The 20301-nt window shown below is 44.3% G+C and overlaps 1 protein-coding gene and 1 non-coding gene across 4 annotated transcripts in view; one reads left to right on the top strand and one right to left on the bottom strand.

Annotated features, from left to right (window-relative positions):
* The window catches only part of GHR (growth hormone receptor), a 217121-nt gene that overhangs the window by 181606 nt on the left and 15214 nt on the right, over nt 1–20301 (bottom strand). The gene's annotated exons all lie outside the window — the stretch shown is intronic.
* LOC129079060 (small nucleolar RNA SNORD56) lies at nt 20020–20090 on the top strand. The gene has a single exon (XR_008530038.1). It is a non-coding gene; the product is annotated as a small nucleolar RNA SNORD56 (small nucleolar RNA).

The following is a 20301-nucleotide window of genomic DNA, read 5'->3' as shown; positions in this document are numbered from 1 at the left end:
CTGTAAACTGGAGATAATCATACCACCTCTCTCATCTCAAAAGCTCACTGTGAAAATCCCTATGTGTACGATTCACCTGCTATCAACAATATTTGTGTCCCCCAAAGCTCCTGTGCTGACTCCTGATGCCCAGGATGAGGGTAGTGAGATGTGGGGCCTCTGGGAGGGAGGTCACAGGCGTGGGGCCCTCGTGAGTAGGATCCACGAACACTCGCATAAAAGAGAACCCACCGAGCTCCCTACCCCTCCTGCCTCCTGAGGACAAAGCGAAAAGAAGGCTGTCTGTGAACCAGGAAGAGCGTTTGCCAGCACCTTGATCTTGGACTTCCCCAGGAACGTGGAGGAATTTCTGTTGTGGATAAGCCACCCAGGCTGTGGAAGTGTAATAGCAGCGCAAATGGACTAAGACGCCACCCTCCCGCCACATTTCCGCCTGGAGCAACTGTCCACAGACCATACAGACAGGAGCTAATCCCCCTCCTCTTCTCGTGTCCCACGAGGCTACCCTGCGTTCCCTGGGCCTACTTTTCCCAAGGAAAACTGAAAGAATACCGTTTTTTTAGCAGTAAGAAAACACGCTCTGGGTCTTGTCTCAAACTTCAAGCTGCTTCTTTCCCACAGTTAAGAGAAGCTTCTTTCTTTTTTGGAACACCCTTTATTTTTACGTTTCTGTATTTTTTTACCGTTACCATTTAGTCCCCTTATACCTCCCCACCTGGCACCCGCAATCCCCACACTACAGTCCCTGTCCACGGGTCCTTTTTCCTTTTTGTTCAATCCCTCCGCCCCCTCACCTCCCCCTGCCCCTTAGCGGGGACCCTGCCCTCCCTCTCCGAGCCTGTTCCTATTTTGCTCGTTCATTCAGTTTGTTTGTTAGCTTCCACATACGCGTGAAATCATATGCATCTTGTCTTTCTCTGACTGGCTTATTTCACTTAGCATCATGTTCTCCACGTCCATCTATACTGTTGCAAAGGGTAAAACTTTCTTCTTTCTGGAATACCTTATTTTGGAACCATCATTTAATTTATCAACAGGTTGTCATTAAACTTGACTCCATTTTACAGACTTCAACAGTCCCTACAGGGATTTGCCTGGCCCGGATAGTCACGGGGGTGTGACGTAGAGCAAAGGGAATATGGCCAATGATACTGGAATAGCTGCATGGTGTCAGCGGTGAGCACAGCAAGTTACAAAAACGTCTCACCACTGTGCTGGGCACCTGAAACTAATATAAGATTGAATGTCAATTATAACTGAAAAATTTTAAAAATAAAATAAAAAAGGTATAATCTCAAAAAAAAAAAAAAAAAAAAGAAAGAAAGAAAAAGAAATGTACCTTGCCCAACATTTGCAAACATGTTTTTAAAAATCTGTTCTTCAAAATGATTGCATTCCGTATAAGGAAAGCCAACAGTCCCAAGCGCCGCTGCGGCGTGGCCCTCCTGACAGCCGCCCGGGGCCCAGCGGCTCCGCTCTCCCTCCTGGGCCGGCGCCTGGTGATCAGCAGCAAGTTCGCAGCCTTCATTACACCCAGCTCAGGTCGTGCGGAACAGGCTCCGCGCGCCCAGTCCCTATAGCCCCAGGACTTCTTACACAACGATCCTTCTCTGCTTTCACGGAGGTCACAGGGCTGCTCAGTTGGTAGCAGGAAACAGTTATTCCTCGAAAGAGAATCTTTTCCTACTTTATTATTTCCCCCCAAATAAATACATTCCAGGGCTCCTTTTCAGTCGGTTGAATTCAGGCGCCTGGCTCACTCGGGCCTCGTTACTTCTATCATTCTCTTCCCCTATTTGTAGTGGAGACAGCAGAACACATGCATGATGACAGACACGAAGGAGCGCGTTGTGTGTGGGTGTACACACAACATCTGTAATTGAGAATTGTTGGTTCTGCCAAGGACTGTGCTCCGTTCAACCCATTTTGATCCCCATGACGTGCCTGACAAAACTGGGCTAACGTGGCTGATACTGCCCCGCTCTGTCCCTTTCTGGGCCCCATCAGCACACACCTGCAGGACGTGCTCACGCCCCTCCTACTTCCCTCTGCCTTGCCTGTGCCGCCTCCTCCTCTCTCCCCTCTTGAATAGGTCCCCTCACCACGGCCTGCGCTTCTATCTGCTTCATCTACCACCGTTCAAAGACCTCCTTCCCATGGTGCCTGTGAACTTTTCACGTAGGGTTTCTCAGCACAGGCCCCACTCTCATGCTCTAAAAGTAAACAAACTTACAACTCAGGTCTGCAGGGGAAGCCAAAGGGCATTGCATTTAGAATGAGAAGACAGAAAACTCATTTCTGCGACGGCATGGGAGCCCCCATTCACCATTATGTCCTTGACTTCCAGAGCAGAGCCAGCATGTAGTAAATGCTCAGTGAACACAAAGGCAGGTTGCTGGAAAACTCCAAGAACTCAGCGGAAGACAGTAAAGGCAAACTGTGTCAGAAGCCAGAAGACCTGGGTTATAGCACTAGCTCTGACTGAACTACATTATGTGGCTATGGGCGAATTTTTTCCTTGATTAAAATCAACAGGGTAGCAAGAAATTTTTTTAAAATTATTCCCTATTTTAAAATTTCTATGACAATAAAATATATGAATTATAGCTATAGGTTGAAAGGTCTCTGAAGAGGTTTGTGGTCCAGCCACCCACCTTTCCTCTTTATCATATTTCCAGAAAGATGACTATGCCATTTGGAAAATTTCCAGGAGAAAATGTGGATTTCCTATTGCCATGTACTCTACTCTAAGATTTTACCTTTTTTTTTTTAAATCATTCTCAGATTTAACCTAAAATCTATTTCTATGTTGATAATGCTGTTAATCAATTTAGGACTCAAATATCCAATTACAAAATTCCACAATCCTCATAATCTTGGAATGTAATTTTATTTCCAATGCAAGTATTAAAAGATATGGGCAATAAGGCATAAAAACATTTTCCCTGAAGTCGTATCATTGGCTAAATCATTCAGGTTGTCTACTCTGCTTCTCGCTAAATATATATTGGTAGCAGGGCTTGGTTAGTTTTCTACCAAGAAATACATGTTTATTAAATTATATCTCATTTACCAGGACTCCTTATTTATCTTAGTAATTTTTAATGGAAAAGTAAATGAAACATCATTACATAAATGCTTACAGAAATGACAGTAATTTTATTTAAATTAAATAAAGAAATAGTTAAATAAATATTACAATCTCTCAGGAATTACAGTATAAGCCTTAACATTATAAATCTCCCCCTGAGTTTTCATAACATAGTCTTAAAATATTTATCAGTGTAGTATTGAAACTAAGTTATCATTAATTATTTTCTGGCGATTTCTTTGTTTTTCTACAGTTTAAGTTAGAAAATATGCCGACTTCCAATTCAGATACTACCTTTTTTCCCCCCTACACATTCCAGTTTTCCATTTCAGTAATGCACTAGAAGGCACAGTTATACTGCCTCAGCATGAACCTATGCACGGCGCCACTGACTTTCCAGCTCTCATTTCTGGGTGGGGGGCGAGGGGCGGGTGTGTGTGTGTGTGTGTGTGTGTGTGTGTGTGTGTGTGTTGTCGTCAAATATCTAAAACAAAGTGTTCAGTCCGATAACCATGAGGAGGAAAAGACAAAGGAAGAAACTGCCTTGCATGAGGAGGAATGCTGAACCTTCCATAAAGCAAACATTTGGCTAATCTCATTACCTATTTGAAAATAGACCTCCTGTGGGGGGAAGTAATTAATTGACATATTTGACAAAGTCTCAATCTATATCTCAATCAATGATTAAAATCTAAAGTTTTTTTTCCCCCCTCACATTATTTTGGATGCAAAAGTAAAAAAAAAAAAAAAAAAAAATCCTAAACAAGTACTATGAAACTTAATTTAAATAAAAAGTAAGTCATTTTAATAAGAAATGACTTCACCATTAGCATGATCATGAAAAATGAAACTTCTGACTCACAGACAGCCTGAGTTTAAAAATATTAACACCATTCTCATGACAGAAACAGACTGAGAAGAATAACCCAGCAATTCAAGTAAGTTCTATACAGAGTCATTGCCAGTTTCATTGTTTAAGTCAGTGTCTGCAGTTGGGGTGGAAATGTAAATGTTAGAGCTGACATTAATTTTTAAGACCCTCCTTCCAAAGAGTAGCCCTGAATGGTTTCATCGGAATCTGCTTCGTAGGAAGCAGCTCTTGGTCCCCGGTCTCCATGCCCCCGAGGACGAGGAGACTTGCACGCTAGAGGGATTGTTTCTGTCCCCTCTTCGGCATCTGACTTGGGGGTGGTCTTGAAGGTAACACTCATTCCCTGGGCATTTCCGTGCTTCTCAGCTAGGGCCCCCCGTCTCTTCTGCTAGCACCCACTAGCACCCATCTGCTTCCCTAAGAGTAGACGCTCACGCCTTATTCTCCCCTCCATAAGTCTTCATGCCTTTCCTTTCTTCTGAGCTAGGTGCTGGTGGTAGAGTTGAAACCAAAACCACGCACCGTCATGGTACTGATGAACTATGAGGAAGAAGACAACATCAAAAAATTGTATAGCCCTGGCCAGGTCGCTCAGTTGGTTAGAGCGTCATCCCCATATGCCAATACCAAGGTTGCAAGTTCGATCCCCAGTCAGGGCACATACGAGAGTTAACCAACAAAAGTATGTTTGTGGAACAGCAAACAGATGTTTCTCTCTCTCTCCCCCATCCCTTCTTCTCTCTCTGTGAAATCAATTTTTAAAAATTGTATAGATAAAAATATAGCCAGTAAAGGGCGATGAGGAACTGACAATCGAACTGCTGGTCGTTATGTAAGGGGCACACAGTAGGGAGCAGTCTTAACCACCTGTGAGATGACAAGTGCAGCCACTGATTGCGATCAAGGCTGCAGAAGTAAACAGGGGCCAGGGCATGCGGGTTTTTGAGGAAAATGGGAAAGCTTTATGTAAGAGCACTGGGAACTCCTAAAGAATTCTGTGCAGAGAATGAAATAGTCAGGTCTGAGTTTAGGGAAAGGTCGCTCTGGCCCTCTGTGGTCAACAGGCAGGGTAGGGGAGAAGGCAAAACCCAGCTAGCTGGCCGGCCTGCAAAGTCTGCTTGTCCCCTACCCACGACCCCACTTACAAGACTCAGCCGCATCCCATCGCTGCTAGTGAACCTGCATGATTAACTCGACGGTGGAGGTTGGGCTGCCGCTCAGGTGATACCGAATGAGGTGCTAGAAGGCATTTAAAGAAGACACACCAGAGCCTAATTATGCCAGTTGGTTTTCACTGATTAATAATGAGAGGCACTCAAATGAGTGCCGTTAATACAGCTTCATCATTAAACATTTGGTTTCTTCCAGATTCCCTATGAATCTATTGACTACTAGCTATTGGGAATACTTTTCATTGCTTTTAGGCTGATCAATGGTGTTTGTGGATTTAACATCCTGCAGATAAAAATCTAAGTTAAACAAGCAAAATTACTGCATCAGTCATAGGGCTGTTCCAACAGCTGAAGCCTTTGCAGGGAGGACTAAGCACGCCCCAAGCAAACGATTTGCATAATTAAGATCCACTCCAAACTTCCCGGAAACAAAGCTAACTTTGAGCACCATGATATGCAAGGGCACACACAATTTCATTTAAAACCATTCTGCAGGCTGATGAAAGAGTAATGTACTTATGTGGCTAGAGTACATGGTGAAGTCAGGATTGGAAATTTTAAGTAGCTTACTTACCTATCTAGTAAATTTAAGTAACCTACTTATGCGGTATACTAGTCTGCTTGGCTGCCATAAGGAAATACCACCGCCTGGGCTACAGGTTCAATCCCAGGTCGGGGCACGTACGGGAAGCAGCCAATTGCTGTTTCTCACTCTGATGGTGCGCGCTCTCTCTCCCCCCTGCCGCCCTCCCCATCATCGGTCATCTAAAATCAATAATCCTCAGGTGAGGAGTAAAATAAATAAATAAATAAGTAAGTAAATACCCGAGTCTTGTTGGATTAGGGCCCCATACTTAAAACCTTGCTTAATCTTTATTGGCTCCCCACAGGCCCTATCCCCAAAAAGAGTCACCTCAGGGCTCAGCACTTCAGCATATGAATTTGAGGGAGACAGAAACATTCAGCCTGCACTCAACACAGGGCTAGAAAGTGGTCAGAGCAGGCTTTGAAGAGGCCTAAAGCCCACGACAGTCCGCTTCTCCTGCTGTCCCTCTTGGAGCAGAAGGTGTGATGGCTGGAACTTCAAAAAGCTGGAACAGGACTAGTGTGCGAAGATAATGGAACTTGCTCATCCAGCCTCGGGCCAGCAGACAAAGGAGCAGCCCATCCATCTCCCTGCGCCTGTGGCATACTCTTTAGTCTTTCCATTTCTTCTTTACCTCGCTTATCAGCATTTAATAAATGAAATGTTGTGAAATTCTTCACGATTATACTGCAAATTCCCCTGTCCAGCATTTCACACCAGGGAGCAAAGTTTAATAAAAAGCTTTGACTCAACACAGGGCACCAAACAGTGGCATTTAGCCTTGGAGACCGGAGTATAAACAAGTACATAATTCGTTATTATGCTGGACATAGTCAAAGACTAACTTATTAGTGCCAGGGAGCAGGTATTGGGTGATATGACTGACTAGCTTCTCCAGTTTGCCATCATTGTCTTTCAAGTTAGAGCTTACTAAAGAGGTTGGAAGTAAAAGCCCTCTCTTTAAAGCAGAACTTTGCATGAACTGATTTTGAACAAGTTAATAGTTAAAACTTATATTAATAAGTAACCCGTGAAAGACTTAAAGCTATCCTGAAACTAAAATACCCCCCCCCCCCGCCAATATGCACGAATTTAAAAAATAAAAACTCCTCCATTTCTTTTTTACAACCCTTTAAATGAAGTAGAAGAGATTACAGAGCTCAGAGCCTTTATCCTTTACTGGCTTCATAAGATTAAGAATTAACAAATATTGGTTTTGTATGTGCCAACCAGAGGACTTTATGAGAAAGTTGTTTTAAAACCCATGTTTATTTTATCCCACAATATGAAAAACAGTTTCTTGGGCAGCAAAAGTATTAACTGGAGATGATTATATTTCCTGGGCTTTTTGCAACTGCTGTTGTTGAAGTCACTGCAGTAATTACACACAGCATTAGTTTCAGTGAGTCTGCACACAAACCACCCACAGGTATATAAAAATTCATGCATACACAACACATACACGTATACATAGGTATCACACAGGTGTACACACTCACACAGGCACTGGGACCTAACAGGAGTGTGGACTCCTGTTTTCAGCGTTTTAGTTTTTTTAAGGCAGCTATTTTTGCCATAAAATCAAGACCATTCGTTACGGCAAGCACACAACCACACATGAAACAATGATTGAAATGCTCAAGCCATAATTTCAACTGCTCAGCAGACACAGGCTCTTGTATCCCATCCGCCTCCTTTCCCTGACCAGTTAGCATGAGTTGCCCAAGGACAGTCACTTCCCATGTCAAATTATTGTGGAGGATGAGCCACAAGAGCCACAGGTCAGCAGTTTCAGCCACGAAGACAAGACGTGGCTTCCCCCAGGGAGGTTCATCCATCCGCCTCGGGAAGTGCGCGGTGGCAGCTGCCTCGAGACCGCGTAGGGGGGTCTTGGACAGAAATGAGTGGCAGAATGAAGTCGACTTTCAGCCTGGGTGTCAGAGGCAAAAAGTCCTCATGGCCCAGTCAATCTAAAAACCTTTCATGGGATTAAGTCTATAAAACGGAAAACTCTCCATGGACAGCTGTCTCTAAGCAAAAGTATGTTCATGTCACGTCCCACATCACAAGGGCCTAAGATACACACGGGCATCTTCCCAGGTGGACAAAACACATTTTCTTTGATTATCACACTTGATCCTGGAAACGTGCATGCAGGCTGACGTTGGGTGTGCATTATAATCTCCATTTTCCCAACAAGGAAACTGAGGCAGAGAGGCCCAGGGTCATATGGTTAGTAAGCAATTTGTTTCAGTTACCAGTACCCTTTTTTTTAAGTCAAAGGTGGGAAATATAGGTAGGCAATAAGCTTAGATAAATCCAAACATTTTGAAGTTCCATGAAGTTCAGTAATCCACCATGTATAAGCAACATTGCGAGACAATAACAACATATCCAGTGAAGTAACTGGAGGAACTAGGAAAAAAAATAATATATAACAGTGTGACTTGTCTTTGGCAAACCAATAAACATTTGAATTTACGAAACACTGCTAACAGAGAGGTCTGGTTTTATAGGCTGATGCATAATACTAGCTTTGAAATATGGGAAATCAAATAACTACTTGGAGCGTCCATGTTCCTCATCTATAACACAGGAGTACCACCACCACCTGAGTTCATAGTGTGGCTACAAGGAATAAATTAGATATTGATATAAAGCACCTGGAACACCCTGGGCACAGAGAGTGCTCAGTAACTTCTTTTTCTTATTGTCATCATACGTAACATGTACCATCCACTTGACAGTGTAAATACATTTTTTAATAGAACAAGGCACAAAGGAGCATTCACTATGGGCAAGAGGTTCCACGCAAATCAACTACATATTTCTCAACCTGCAAGAGGTAAAGTCCTATTGATTCCAATAGACCCCACTTAAATCTCTTGCCAGGCCCCTGCCAATCGGCCACACAAAGCCGTCTCCCGCCCCGGGCAGACACAGCAAGAAGCCACAAGGAAGGGGAAAGAGGGCGAGAGTCTGAAGGGCCTTCTGCAGCACAGCAGCGCGAGACAGGACCGAATCTCTGCTAATGCCCTCTTTGCTCCCTGGGGGAGGCCAGGCACATCCCAACTAATGACGCAGCTCTGGAGCAGGAAAGGATGGGAAACGATGGGGAGCTTCATTACAGCTCCCCGGAAGGCGAATTAATCCTCTGCCAACCCCCCCTCTTCAGGCCCCCCCGCCCCCCGCAGCTGGTGTCCTGTACAGGTAGCATGGGGAGGGGGGGCCTGGCTCTGCTCTGAACAAGCCTCGTCTCCCCGCCTTGACCCTGGGATTTTCCGTCTTCCAAGATTACGTTCCCTTTGATATCATTTAACAACTAGTTTATGGATAAAGGTGTCATTGGTCTGCCTTCGGTTTTCTGGCTTTGGAAATGAGCGATTCACATAATTGGAAACTTTTAAGACAATCTAGTTCAGTTTCACCAATAAAAAGGCCCCCAAGGGCCAGGAAGGTAACGCCAATGAATGGGGTGGGCCGTGGAGAAGCTGTGGTTTACTTTGTTGAATTTTTGCCACTCAGAAATAAAAGCCCAATTGTTGCCCAATCTTTCCACTTTTTCAAGATAAACTGAAAAAATTTTTTTTTTCAAATGTTGGCAACTAATTAAAAAAAAAATTAAGCTCCGTACCCATGTGCAGAGAAAACTCACCTACAGATTTCCAGATGGGACCTCCAACTTAGTCCGGTAAGTTTCAAAAAATAAAAATAAAAATAAATAAATAAAATAAATAAAAAGAAAAGAAAGAAACAAGAACCACCTGGGAGCTTTGAAAATGTGCAGCTGCCTCCTCCTCCAACGGCAACTGGCAATTCAGACTTAGCTGGTCCTGGGTGAGCTTTCAGGTGATTCTCAGAGGTGGCCTGACTTGCCAGCCACTAATCTGGCCTAACCTATTAACTCTACAGAGGATGAAATGGAGGTCCGAAGGCAGAGCAGCCTGCAGCTAGCAGGAGAGAACGAACACAGCTCGTCCCGAGGTGCTCTTAACAAAACTCTAATATGAAGGCAGCTTTTCTGCCAATGAACTGGAGTTTAGGCTCCAATACATGTAGTGTGGATATTTCCAACGCGTCCCCAGCCAAGTTGTTCATTTTCAACTCTAGGGTTCCTTTTTCCTAAATCCAGTGACCACCATGCAACAGCGACAAGCGCCCATAAGCTCTGTGAAGGCAGCACCTCCGCAGAAACTTGCTCCATGGAGGACTTTAAGATTTTCAAAGTTCTGTCCCCAGAGAAGTCAGGAATCTTAAAAATCAATCCAAGAGAAATGGCAGCGACCAGAGCGAAAGCAGAGAAAACCTGTTGTGAGGTCTCAGCTTTCTACGGGGAGAGTCACTTAGTCACTGAGACCCTCCCCTTTGGTCATAGTGAAGGCACAGCAAGCTGGTCACAAGGCCCCATCTCGTCAGGCTTCACACGTGCCTTCCCCTCACCAGCACAGAAGGGCACGGGCACCTCTGTGTCACCCTCCTCACCGCCACAGACTCGGCGTGTTTGTGTTTCCCTCTAGCCGGACTCTTGCCAATATCACGGGCCACAGCTTCAAGGTGCCGCCCCGTTTCTCAACCCCCTGCGACAGAGAAGTGCTGCGGCATGTGTCTGCTGGCACTTGAAGTGTCCCTCCTCACACACTACGGAGGACAACTGCCCTCAAAGATGGCATTGGCCAGCGTGTTATATTTACATCTCATAAGAGCTGGTGATAAATGCCAGGCTTCCTTTCACCCTGTGAAAATGCTGGCAAAATCCTGCTCGTTGTGCAAGAGGAATCAAATGATTATTGCTCACTAGGCTTATTATTTAAAAATACCCCTTTGCCCCAGCTGGCAACATAATCCAAGCATCTCTCTCCTTCACAGGGAACTGTCATTCTAAAATAACAAATAAGGTGGAGGCATTAAGCTAAGGAAAAAAAACCCTCATAGAAACAGACAACAGTATGGCGATTACCGGAGGGGAAGGGGAGTGAGGGGGTAGAAGAGAGCAGCGGGGCGGATAAGCGGCAATGGAAGGAGACTGGGGGTGGTGAACGCACAGTATGATGTACAGATGATGGACTATGGAATTGTACACCTGACACCTATATAATTTTGTTAACCAATGTCACCCCGATAAAATCATTAATTTTTTTTAAAAGAAAATCATAAATCTGATCCCGTCACTTACCTACCTAAGACATTCTGGTGTAGCTACGTACTAGATCCCAGAAAAAGCCCCAGATCCCTGACACATGTCTGGACCCCTCTGTCCATTCCAGCTGCATTTCCCTCATCTCCCGTCCAGGGTCCTCTGTTCCAGCCACTTTAAGTCACTTGTTTCCTCACCGACCATCTGCTTCTCTGTATTTCCATGCTTCTGGGTCGCCCCTTTTAAGAACGCCCTTTTGCCTTTTCCATGTCCCCTGGCTTCTTGGAGAACTTTCAGGAATCACCTCAAATGACATGTTCCGGGAAGCCTCCCACGACTCCCCCAGGAGTAATGAGTCTGGCTGCCTCTCCACGTGGGGCAGAGCCAGCGTGGGCTTCCTGGGCAGCGCCACCTCCCGTGACAATGGTAGCTTCTGTCCAAGGCAGCCTGTTGTGTCTGGGAGTGTTTTGCATATTAACGCTTTGGCTTCAACTGCCCCATCTCTTGTGAAAGAAAAATATTGCACAATCACACGTGAAATCTAAAAAAGTCAAATTCACAGAAAAAGAGAGTTTGGTTAGTACCAGGGGCTGTGAGTGGGTGCAATGGAAAGATATCTGTCAAAGGGTGTTGTGTCTTACAGGCCTAATGGATGGCATGGTGACCACAGTAAACAACACTGTCTTGTATCCTTGAAATTTTCTGTAGAGTAGATCTTCAATGCCCTCACCACACACACACACGTGCGCAAAGGTAACTACGTGAGGGGATGGATGTGTTAACCGCTCTTACTGTGGTCATCATTTCATTATATATACATCAGATCGCCACAGTGTGTATCTTAAGTTCACAGTGTTGTCAATTATATCGATATCTCAATAAGGACCTTAAAACACATTAGAACAAACCAACAAACAAACTTAGAGGAAACCATTTCTCAAAAGCCTACTGAGCATCAGTTCAATCCTCTCTGCGCAGCACCATGGATGAGAGAGGAGTAAAAGTTGACTGAAGTACACTATCAAATCAGAACACACATAGGCAGGCTCCGCTGGTATTTGCTTAAGTCTCTTTTGCTGTGATTAAAATCAGGGGAAAACAAGAACATTTTTGGAAAACTCACCACTGGAAATGGGAGAAAACAGAAAAGCAGTGTCATGTCAAATTTATAAATTAAAAAAAAAATTAAAAACCAGTATAATTACTGGACTACCAAGTCCTTGCCCTTGCAGAAGGACACACCCAGGCCGTTCTTTTAGTGGATAAAGCTAGCTATGGGGGCTCTCAGAGGGGACATCTTCTAGTGACAGCACCATGAATACTTTAGTGCTTGATGGGGCACAGTTCTATCAATGGAGCTGACTCATGATTGATTCGCTTTTCTATTGCTGGCTTTTAAAAGGTACCATATTCCCTCCTACTGTGCATCAACAATGATGTTGTCTTTTAAAACTTGTAGCATCAGACCAAGCCTCCTTTAATATGAAAGCATCCAAAAAGCTTTATCAAATGCAGAATAAATCCATCAACTACTAATTACTAAATGTCCACTACAGGCCCACCACCCAGCACATTGCAGTGCAGTGGAGGATATACAAGAAAAAGTCAACAAAAAATTTTTCCCATTTGATGGAATTAATAAATCATAATGAGTCTTTACATATAAGGTCACTTACTTTAATTTTCTCAACAAGAACTTTACAGAGAGCTCAGAATCTGCAAGGTACTGTTGTGAGGATACTGGGGAGACGGCAGACAGACACAGATCTTCAAGGCAGATCATAGAAGGCAAGACAATGCCCACGAGAAACTTAGATGGGACCAAGTGTCAGTCTAGTGAACATGCCGAGGAAGTGCTAGGGAAAAGGAAAAGCAAAGCTTCTATCTGGACAGGAAGGCAGGGGAGGGAAGGTTCAGAATGGAGGCTGATATTGTGGCCTTTAAGCTCGGCCTCAAAGGATGAGCAGAACGAGAGGATGCAGTCATGAGAGAAAAAGGCCACTGAGGAGGGCACATGAATGGAAGGTGTTGGGCAAAAACAAGTGAGATATTTGGAGGCAAAGGAGTATTTCAGCTTCAAGCTCAGCAGAAAATACCGATGGATAGGTAGGTTTGGGTAGTGCCACGGGGCTGTGAATACCAGGCTAAGGAATCTGCAAACCAACCCGTAGGCTAGTCGGATGAGTACCGAGAAAGCGAGTGGTCAGGACAATCACTTCAGATTATTTAGCGATGGTGAGTGAGAATGAGGGGAGGGTAAATAAGGGCTGGCAGTGGCTGTTGCTTCTGCTCCAACCCAGGTGTCTGAGCCGAAAACAATGTAAACCTTCTGATCGATGGCTTCAGCTACTGGCAAATGGAAATCTATTAATTGTGTGTGCAGTCTTGCGTCACAGAACTTTGGCTCCAAAGGCATCCCTAGGAAGTCTCTTGTCACTGGTGCTGAGCAGTCTGCAGGCTTCCTATGTGCACAGAACTACTCTCGGTGTTACAAAGGAGTGCCAGAAGTATATACAGGAAATTACTCATCTTCTCCAACTTGCCAACTTGCCAACTTGCAGGATAATGCCTATATTCTACATAGCACCTGACATATATTAAACACTACAAATGATGAATTGGCTGGAGTATTATTATTGTCGTAGAATCCAGAGGAGATAATGCTATAACCTCCCTTGGCACGGTGACTAATTTTGGGTCAACCTGACTGTGCCTCGGTGCCCACATGTGTGATCAAACTATCTCCTTCTGTGAGGGTGTTTTTGCATGAGATTAACACTTACATTGGTAGAATCTGAATAAAGCAGATTGCTCTCCATAATGTGGGTGGGTCTCCTCCAATCAGTTGATGGTCTAAATAGAACAAAGGAATGACCTCTCCTGAGCAAGAGAAAAACCTGCAGCAGGTGACCTGCAGATTGGAATTGGAGCATCCGCTCTTCCATGTGTCTCTGGGCTGCAAGCCCACCCTACACTTTTCAGACTTGTGAGCTTCCATAATTGCGTGAGCTAACTCCTTAAAATAAATCTCTTTCTAATGTATATGAGGTCTGTCCAGAAGGTATCCAGCGACCTACTATCAAAATCAGAGACATTTCTTGAAGGAGATACAAGATACAAGAAACCTTGTACATAGGACAATGATGCCTCAGCCCCCCTCAGAGTAGGCACCTTGGGACCTCACGCAGTTCTCCCAGTTGTCATCAGCTGCCCCGTTGTATTTCCCTGAATCTCACTGATGGTCTGAAATCTCTTCCCTTTCAAAGGTAATTTTAGTTTTGGGAGAATCCAGAAGTTGCAGGGTGCCAAATCTGGGCTGTAGAGGGGCTGAGTCACCTGGATGATTTGCTGTTTCGCCAAAAAACTCTGCACAAGACATATTGCATGAGCGGTTGTGTTATCGAGATGAAGCTGCCAATCACCGGTTGCCCATTGCTGTGGCCTTCTGAATCACCCAAATAATTTCTGCAGAGGAATGGTCAAGCTCAATGCAAAGTATGATACAGGTTTGTTGCTCTACTCACTCAGTCATCTTGAATGTGATAGCCACACACTACACATGCTCACTGAATGGCATCTACCACCCCCACTGACTAGTACAGTGAAGTTGTCATTGTTCATGCATGTGCATTCCAGTCCACTCTCCTTGGCTGCCAGGTTACATTGATGTCATGCAAACCATTCTCATTATATTAACAATGGCTGGACTTTTTCTGGACAGACCTCGTCTGTGCACATCGTGTTGGTTCTGTTTCTCTGGAAGACTGTGACGAATGCACTGATAAAGCATGCCACTGTTTTCACAGTGTGCTCCGTGTCTGTCTGAGTCTTCTTATGACCGTCTTCTCTAGAACATGCCCTTGACATTAAATTTTTTAAATTTCTTTCTTTCTTTCTTTAATTTTTCAAATACACTTGTCTCCATTTACCTGCCACCACTTTCCCCTGCCCCACCCACCCCCACCTCCCCATCAATCTTCCCCACCTTGGCTTTGTCCATGTGTCCTTCACACCTGTTCCTTGATCCGACCCTTCTCCTTCCCCTTCCCCCTCCCTGCTACCCGCCTCTCTCCCTCCCTCCCATCCCTGTTGGTTTCTTCTTTCTTTCAATGTTGCTGGTCATATTTTCCTTGCCTGCTTGCTTTGCTGATTAGATTCCACTTATAGGTGAGGTCATGTGGTACTTCTCTTTCACCTCCTGGCTTATATCACTTAGCATAATGCTCTCCAGTTCCATCCATGCTGTTGCGAAGGGTAGGAGCTCTTTCTTTCTTTCTGCTGCATAGTATTCCATTCTGTAAATGTACCATAGTTTTTTGATCCACTCATTTACTGTTGGGCACTTAGGTGGCTTCCAGCACTTGGCTATTGTAAATTGTGTTGCTATGAACATTGGGATATATAGGTTCTTTTGAACTGGTGTTTTGGGATACTTAGGGTATAATCCCAGCAGTGGAATCACTGGGTCAAAAGGCAGTTCCATTTTGAGGTTTTTGAGGAAATTCCAAACTGTTTTCCACAGCGACTGCACCAGTCTGCATTCCCGCCAACAGTACTAGGGTTCCCTTTTCTCCACAGCCTCGCCAGTACCCGTTGTTTGTTGATTTGTTTATGATGGCCATTCTGACCGGTGTGAAGTTGACATTAAATTTATGGGATGACAGACCAACAGACCAGGGCAATGAGCTGGGGTTGGGGGTGTCTAGATTTGCTTGGGGGGGTTTTACCAAGAGTTACGCCTGTGAGCCCTACCCCTTTCATAAGCACGCCACATAGCCAGAAGTTAACAATACGAATGGCCTTTCACTTAATGCGGAAAGAACAGAAGTAAGTTTTCTTAATGGAGAAACCTGGCAGTGACGATAGTTGTCACTGAATTACAAGTCAAACATTAACAAACCTTCATATGTGATTTCAATGAATAGAATTTCAACACCATTCCAAGATGACGGACTATGACATGGCCATCAGGTCCAAGGATTTGGGCTGAAGGACAACCAGGCTCCTTATAGGGACCTATGCCCCACACTCAAACTTCTGTAGCCAGGCTGACTCCATGTCGGTCAAGTGAGCCAGAGTGTTGTTCCCGCAAGGAGACTGCAGTCTCCACGCTTCTAGTCCAATTTTAATCAGTCAAATCTCAAAGACTCCCCAAGAAGTCTGCCTTGAATTCTACCATCTTTCCCATAATAATCTGTACTTCTTTCCCTTGGACTTCTCATGTCCGAGAGAAGGGAAGGAGGGCAGGCCTAGGACTTGCATTTGTGAAGAAGGACAGTATGGCTTCATTTTTGTTTGCTTATTTGTTTGTTTTTTAAAGACACAATTCTCTGACTGCTTTCTCTAGTTGTGTCTTCATCTTGATTTCACACTGCTAGTATCTTTTGCCATCAATGTGATTGATGGACTTACCAACAATCACATTGACGTATTTTCTTTTTTAAAAAGAGCCCTGTAATCACCTGGAAAGTTTTACATGCCCCATCCTGAGATTCAGATTTCATTAGCCTGGGGTGCATCACCTTGTTTTGATCCCAGACCTCTGTTCTTCCAATCACGTTCAGTTAACCACTCCAACTACAACCTTCACACAGAACTCCACTTTCTCCCCCATCTTTATTTCTCAATCAGCATAGATTCTTGGTTTACCATTTCAGTGGCTCCCTTGCTGACGCCCATATCCTAAACTCGCTTGGTGCGGCACCTTTTCATCCAACAAAACCTTAGGCCTAGGCGATCTCACTGCCTCTGCATCTGATACACTGCTGAACACCTCCAGAAAGGATCAAATACTTCCTAACACTTCTCACAGTGATGCCAGTATGAATTTATGATCATCAGCCTCAACCAGACTCCAGTAATGGCTAGTAATCCTACTAAACTTTACTAATTATTTCCCTTTCATATTCATGCTTTCTCTGTCCTCAAATATCTGGAATCACCTCCTTTCTTTTCCAGTATACCATTCCCTTTCTCTCTCTCATTCACCTATTCTCCAGAGCAGATAGAAGCCATCACACAGAAGCTCCTTTAACTTGCAGCCACCACACCTGAAGCATCTGCACACGTCCCTCCTTTCCTGCTAGTGATGGGGGAACTCATGAGTTAAAGATTTTTAGCTTTCGCTATAGTTAATAGGTTTAGCGATTAATGAACGTAGAAAGCTATTGTTTCAGGGACTGGAACATAACTGGACCTACCTGGACTCCAGGAGGCCTGCATCCAATTCAACATTTGTGCCCCGGGAGGACTTCAAGAGATCAAGATGGTATCTGACCCACTGTGCTCCAGGAAGGGAACTTCCGCCCAACCAAGATGCAGACAAAGAATCACCGTCAGCAGATGCAGGGATGCTAGAAAAATTACCGGACTGCAGCTTTTATCTGATTAACATTTTCCCCTGGATTCCAAACTTCTTACCTACTTTTTTCTTCTCCTTACAACAAAGGTCAGCTTGAGATGAGATGTTAAGGTGGTTTTTTAAGGTATATAACCTGCCATCTTCTCAGATCGCCAGCATCTGAAGAAAGCACCCATGAAGATTCAATCTTTGTCTCTATTTACTGGTTCTGGTGGTGACAGGCAGCACAAATGCCGGCTTTTCTGGTTTCACCAGGATGGAAGAGCAGGAGTCCCCTCTCCTCTCCACTTTCTCCAGCTGTGCCAGGATCTATACGCTTCTGTCTTATCAGGAATCCTGCACGATTAATTACCCATCCTCGATTCATCACCCCTCCTTGTTCTAACTTCAGTTCCCCTGCCTGTTCTCTCCATTGCTCTTGTCCCATCAACCTTTAAACGTGCTCAAGTCTCCCACTTTTAGAAAGCCTTCCCTTGGCTTTATTTCCTCCTCCAGCCAGAGATCTATCCTTCCGTTTCCCTCAACAGCCAGATGTCTTCAGTTAGCAATAAGCTCTCCTTAAAGACCTTTGAGACATTCACTTTACTAACCTCAAGGACACTTACGGTCCCTTTTTAACTCCACCCTTCATCAGCATCTTAAATTATTCTCCTTCCTGGGCCTCTGAGATGACACCTTAGCATCTACTCTGTCCCATTTTTTACTCGTATTTGTCAACTTCTTCTCCACTTTGCTTTTAAATGTTGAAGTTCCTCATGACGCAGATCTATGCTCTCCCCTCTCACTTCATTCTCACTCTGTCTGTGATCTCACTTATCTGTGTGGCTTCACTGCAGTGCATAAGCCTCTGACTTCCCATTTTTTATCTCCAGATACTTCCCCCAATCCAGGACCCAAGACTGCGCTGTGTTTTCATGCAGCCATTCATGGAAAGTTCAGGTCATTCCGTGGGTGTCTTTAAAAGGCCGCCGGTTCAAAATGTCCCCAAACTAAACTGCTTTCTCCCAGCCTGCTCCTGGTCACCCTCCAGTATTCGACATTCAGTTTAAGTCCAGCACCTGGAGTTATTCATGGTTCCCCCTCAGCCAGTCATTTCCAAGCCATTACTAAGTCCAGTCAACTTTACTCCATAAACAAATGGTAAATCTAGTGCCCATACATAATAGTAAATCTATTTATTTCCCTCTGCCTTTATCACCACCGCCCTGGCCCAAGCTACCAACATCTCTGGCCCACAAACAGACTCATAATCCATCTCCCTAAATGACTCTTCCCACCCTTCTTCCAACCAGTTTTCATAACAGAGCCAGGTGACCTGCTTAAAATGTCACTCCCTCACATTAAACCTTTCACAGTTTTTCTATTGCTCTTATGATAAACAGAAACTGTAACAGAGTCTGCGACACTGTGTAAGACACAGCCCCTGCTTACCTCTCGGGGCTCTTCTCAGTTAAGGCTCCTTCTCGCGCTCTGAACTCTGGCCGCACTGACTGTTTTAGGTTCTCAGCAGCACTGTGCACCTTCTGGCTCCCGTTCCCTCTGCCCAGATTGCTCTACCTTCTCCACCAACATTTCTACTTCTGTAGGTTTTTTGAAAGCCTTCCCTAACCACCAAACTCCACCTCCATCAGGCCCCCTTATTCCTTTGTTTCATATAACTTCCACCAGTTCTTATTACACTTGGTTAATGTCTTTCTCCGCCCTGGATCGTGAACTCCCATAGGGCAGAGGCTATTTCTAAATTGCTTGTCATAGTTTCCCAGCGCCTAGGCCACTGCTCTGCTGGCCATAATGTAGACCGAATTAATGAATGAGTTTTGAGTGAGTGAGCGAGTGAACAAGTTATACTCATAAAAGATCTTTATATTCAGACTCTCAATATTCATCTTCATCCTCCCCTGCAGCGCAAACCCATGAAGCAAAACCAAGAGATACTAAAGAGTCCAGTTCAATATAAAAGGTGGTGTTGCGCACGCGGGGTACATGCTGGATGGAGAGGAAAACACTGAAAAGGAGGCCTAGGAAAGTCTGATCGGGGTTCCTCTACCCAGGCTCCCAGCACCTCTACTTACGTCCCTCTGAATACCGCACGGAGACTGGCCGTATCCACTTCACGAATGCATTCTGTAACTCACTTAAGTCCCTTTGTAAATATATGAGACAAAAATCACTTTCACATATTTATTTTTTCAAAGGCCAAGTCATCTAGGATCTTTGGGTTTCCAACCATGGCCTGTGGGCCGCACATAGCCCAGGATGGCTATGAATGCGGCCCAACACAAAACTGTAAATTTACTTAAAACATTATGAGATTTTTTTTTTTTGTGATCATGTGTTGCAATGCATTTAATGTGTGGCCCAAGATAACTCTTCTTCTTCCAGTGTAGCCCAGAGGTGCCAAAAGGTTGGACACCCCTGTATCTATAAGGACTTAAAGTGCCCCAAATTCTGTACCTATACATGTCCTTTAATTCATCTCTTTGTACGTTAAATATATCTCTTTCCAGCTTTCAAAATCCATTTAAATTAAGATTATGGTACTATATCCTTTGGGATATAGTCTTATACACATTCTTGGGTAAGCTCACAAGATAATCATCGAAGTCCAAGTCACTTATTAAACTGCAAGTGGCTGTAAAGCAGAGTGAATGCAACCTGTCAGGTGGAGGAAACCAAGAAACGGCTTCACCTGTGAGCTCTCTGGGACCACCCCCGCTCCCACCACCTTTGAAAAGCTGAGGGAAACCACTAGGGAAGCGGTTAAAATTCAACTTTGCTTTATATGCTTCTTTAAATCATGTGAACTACAATGATGGTAACATTTTTCGTCAGCAGCAGTTCACCTAGTGAGTGTTGATACTTTGGGTCTGAGTGAAGAAGAAGAAAAATAAATAAATAAATAAATCATGTGAAGTGCAAGCATGTTCCCGATAATCGAAGATTCTGAGTGATAACCTACCAAACAGAACACTTCCTGACTTTTCCCACAAGGACTTTTTAAAAGTTCAAAACTATCTTCAGCAACATGGCTATTATTAATGTTCTTCCTTCTTAAATCATGGATTTTTAAAGCAGTTGTCCTTTGA

The sequence above is a fragment of the Pteronotus mesoamericanus genome, unplaced genomic scaffold (genome assembly GCF_021234165.1).
Source record: "Pteronotus mesoamericanus isolate MK-2021 breed Mesoamerican mustached bat unplaced genomic scaffold, CSHL_Meso_final contig_75, whole genome shotgun sequence".
In the NCBI taxonomy this organism is placed as follows: Eukaryota; Metazoa; Chordata; class Mammalia; order Chiroptera; family Mormoopidae; genus Pteronotus; species Pteronotus mesoamericanus.
This window is presented reverse-complemented; position numbering and strand designations above follow the sequence as displayed.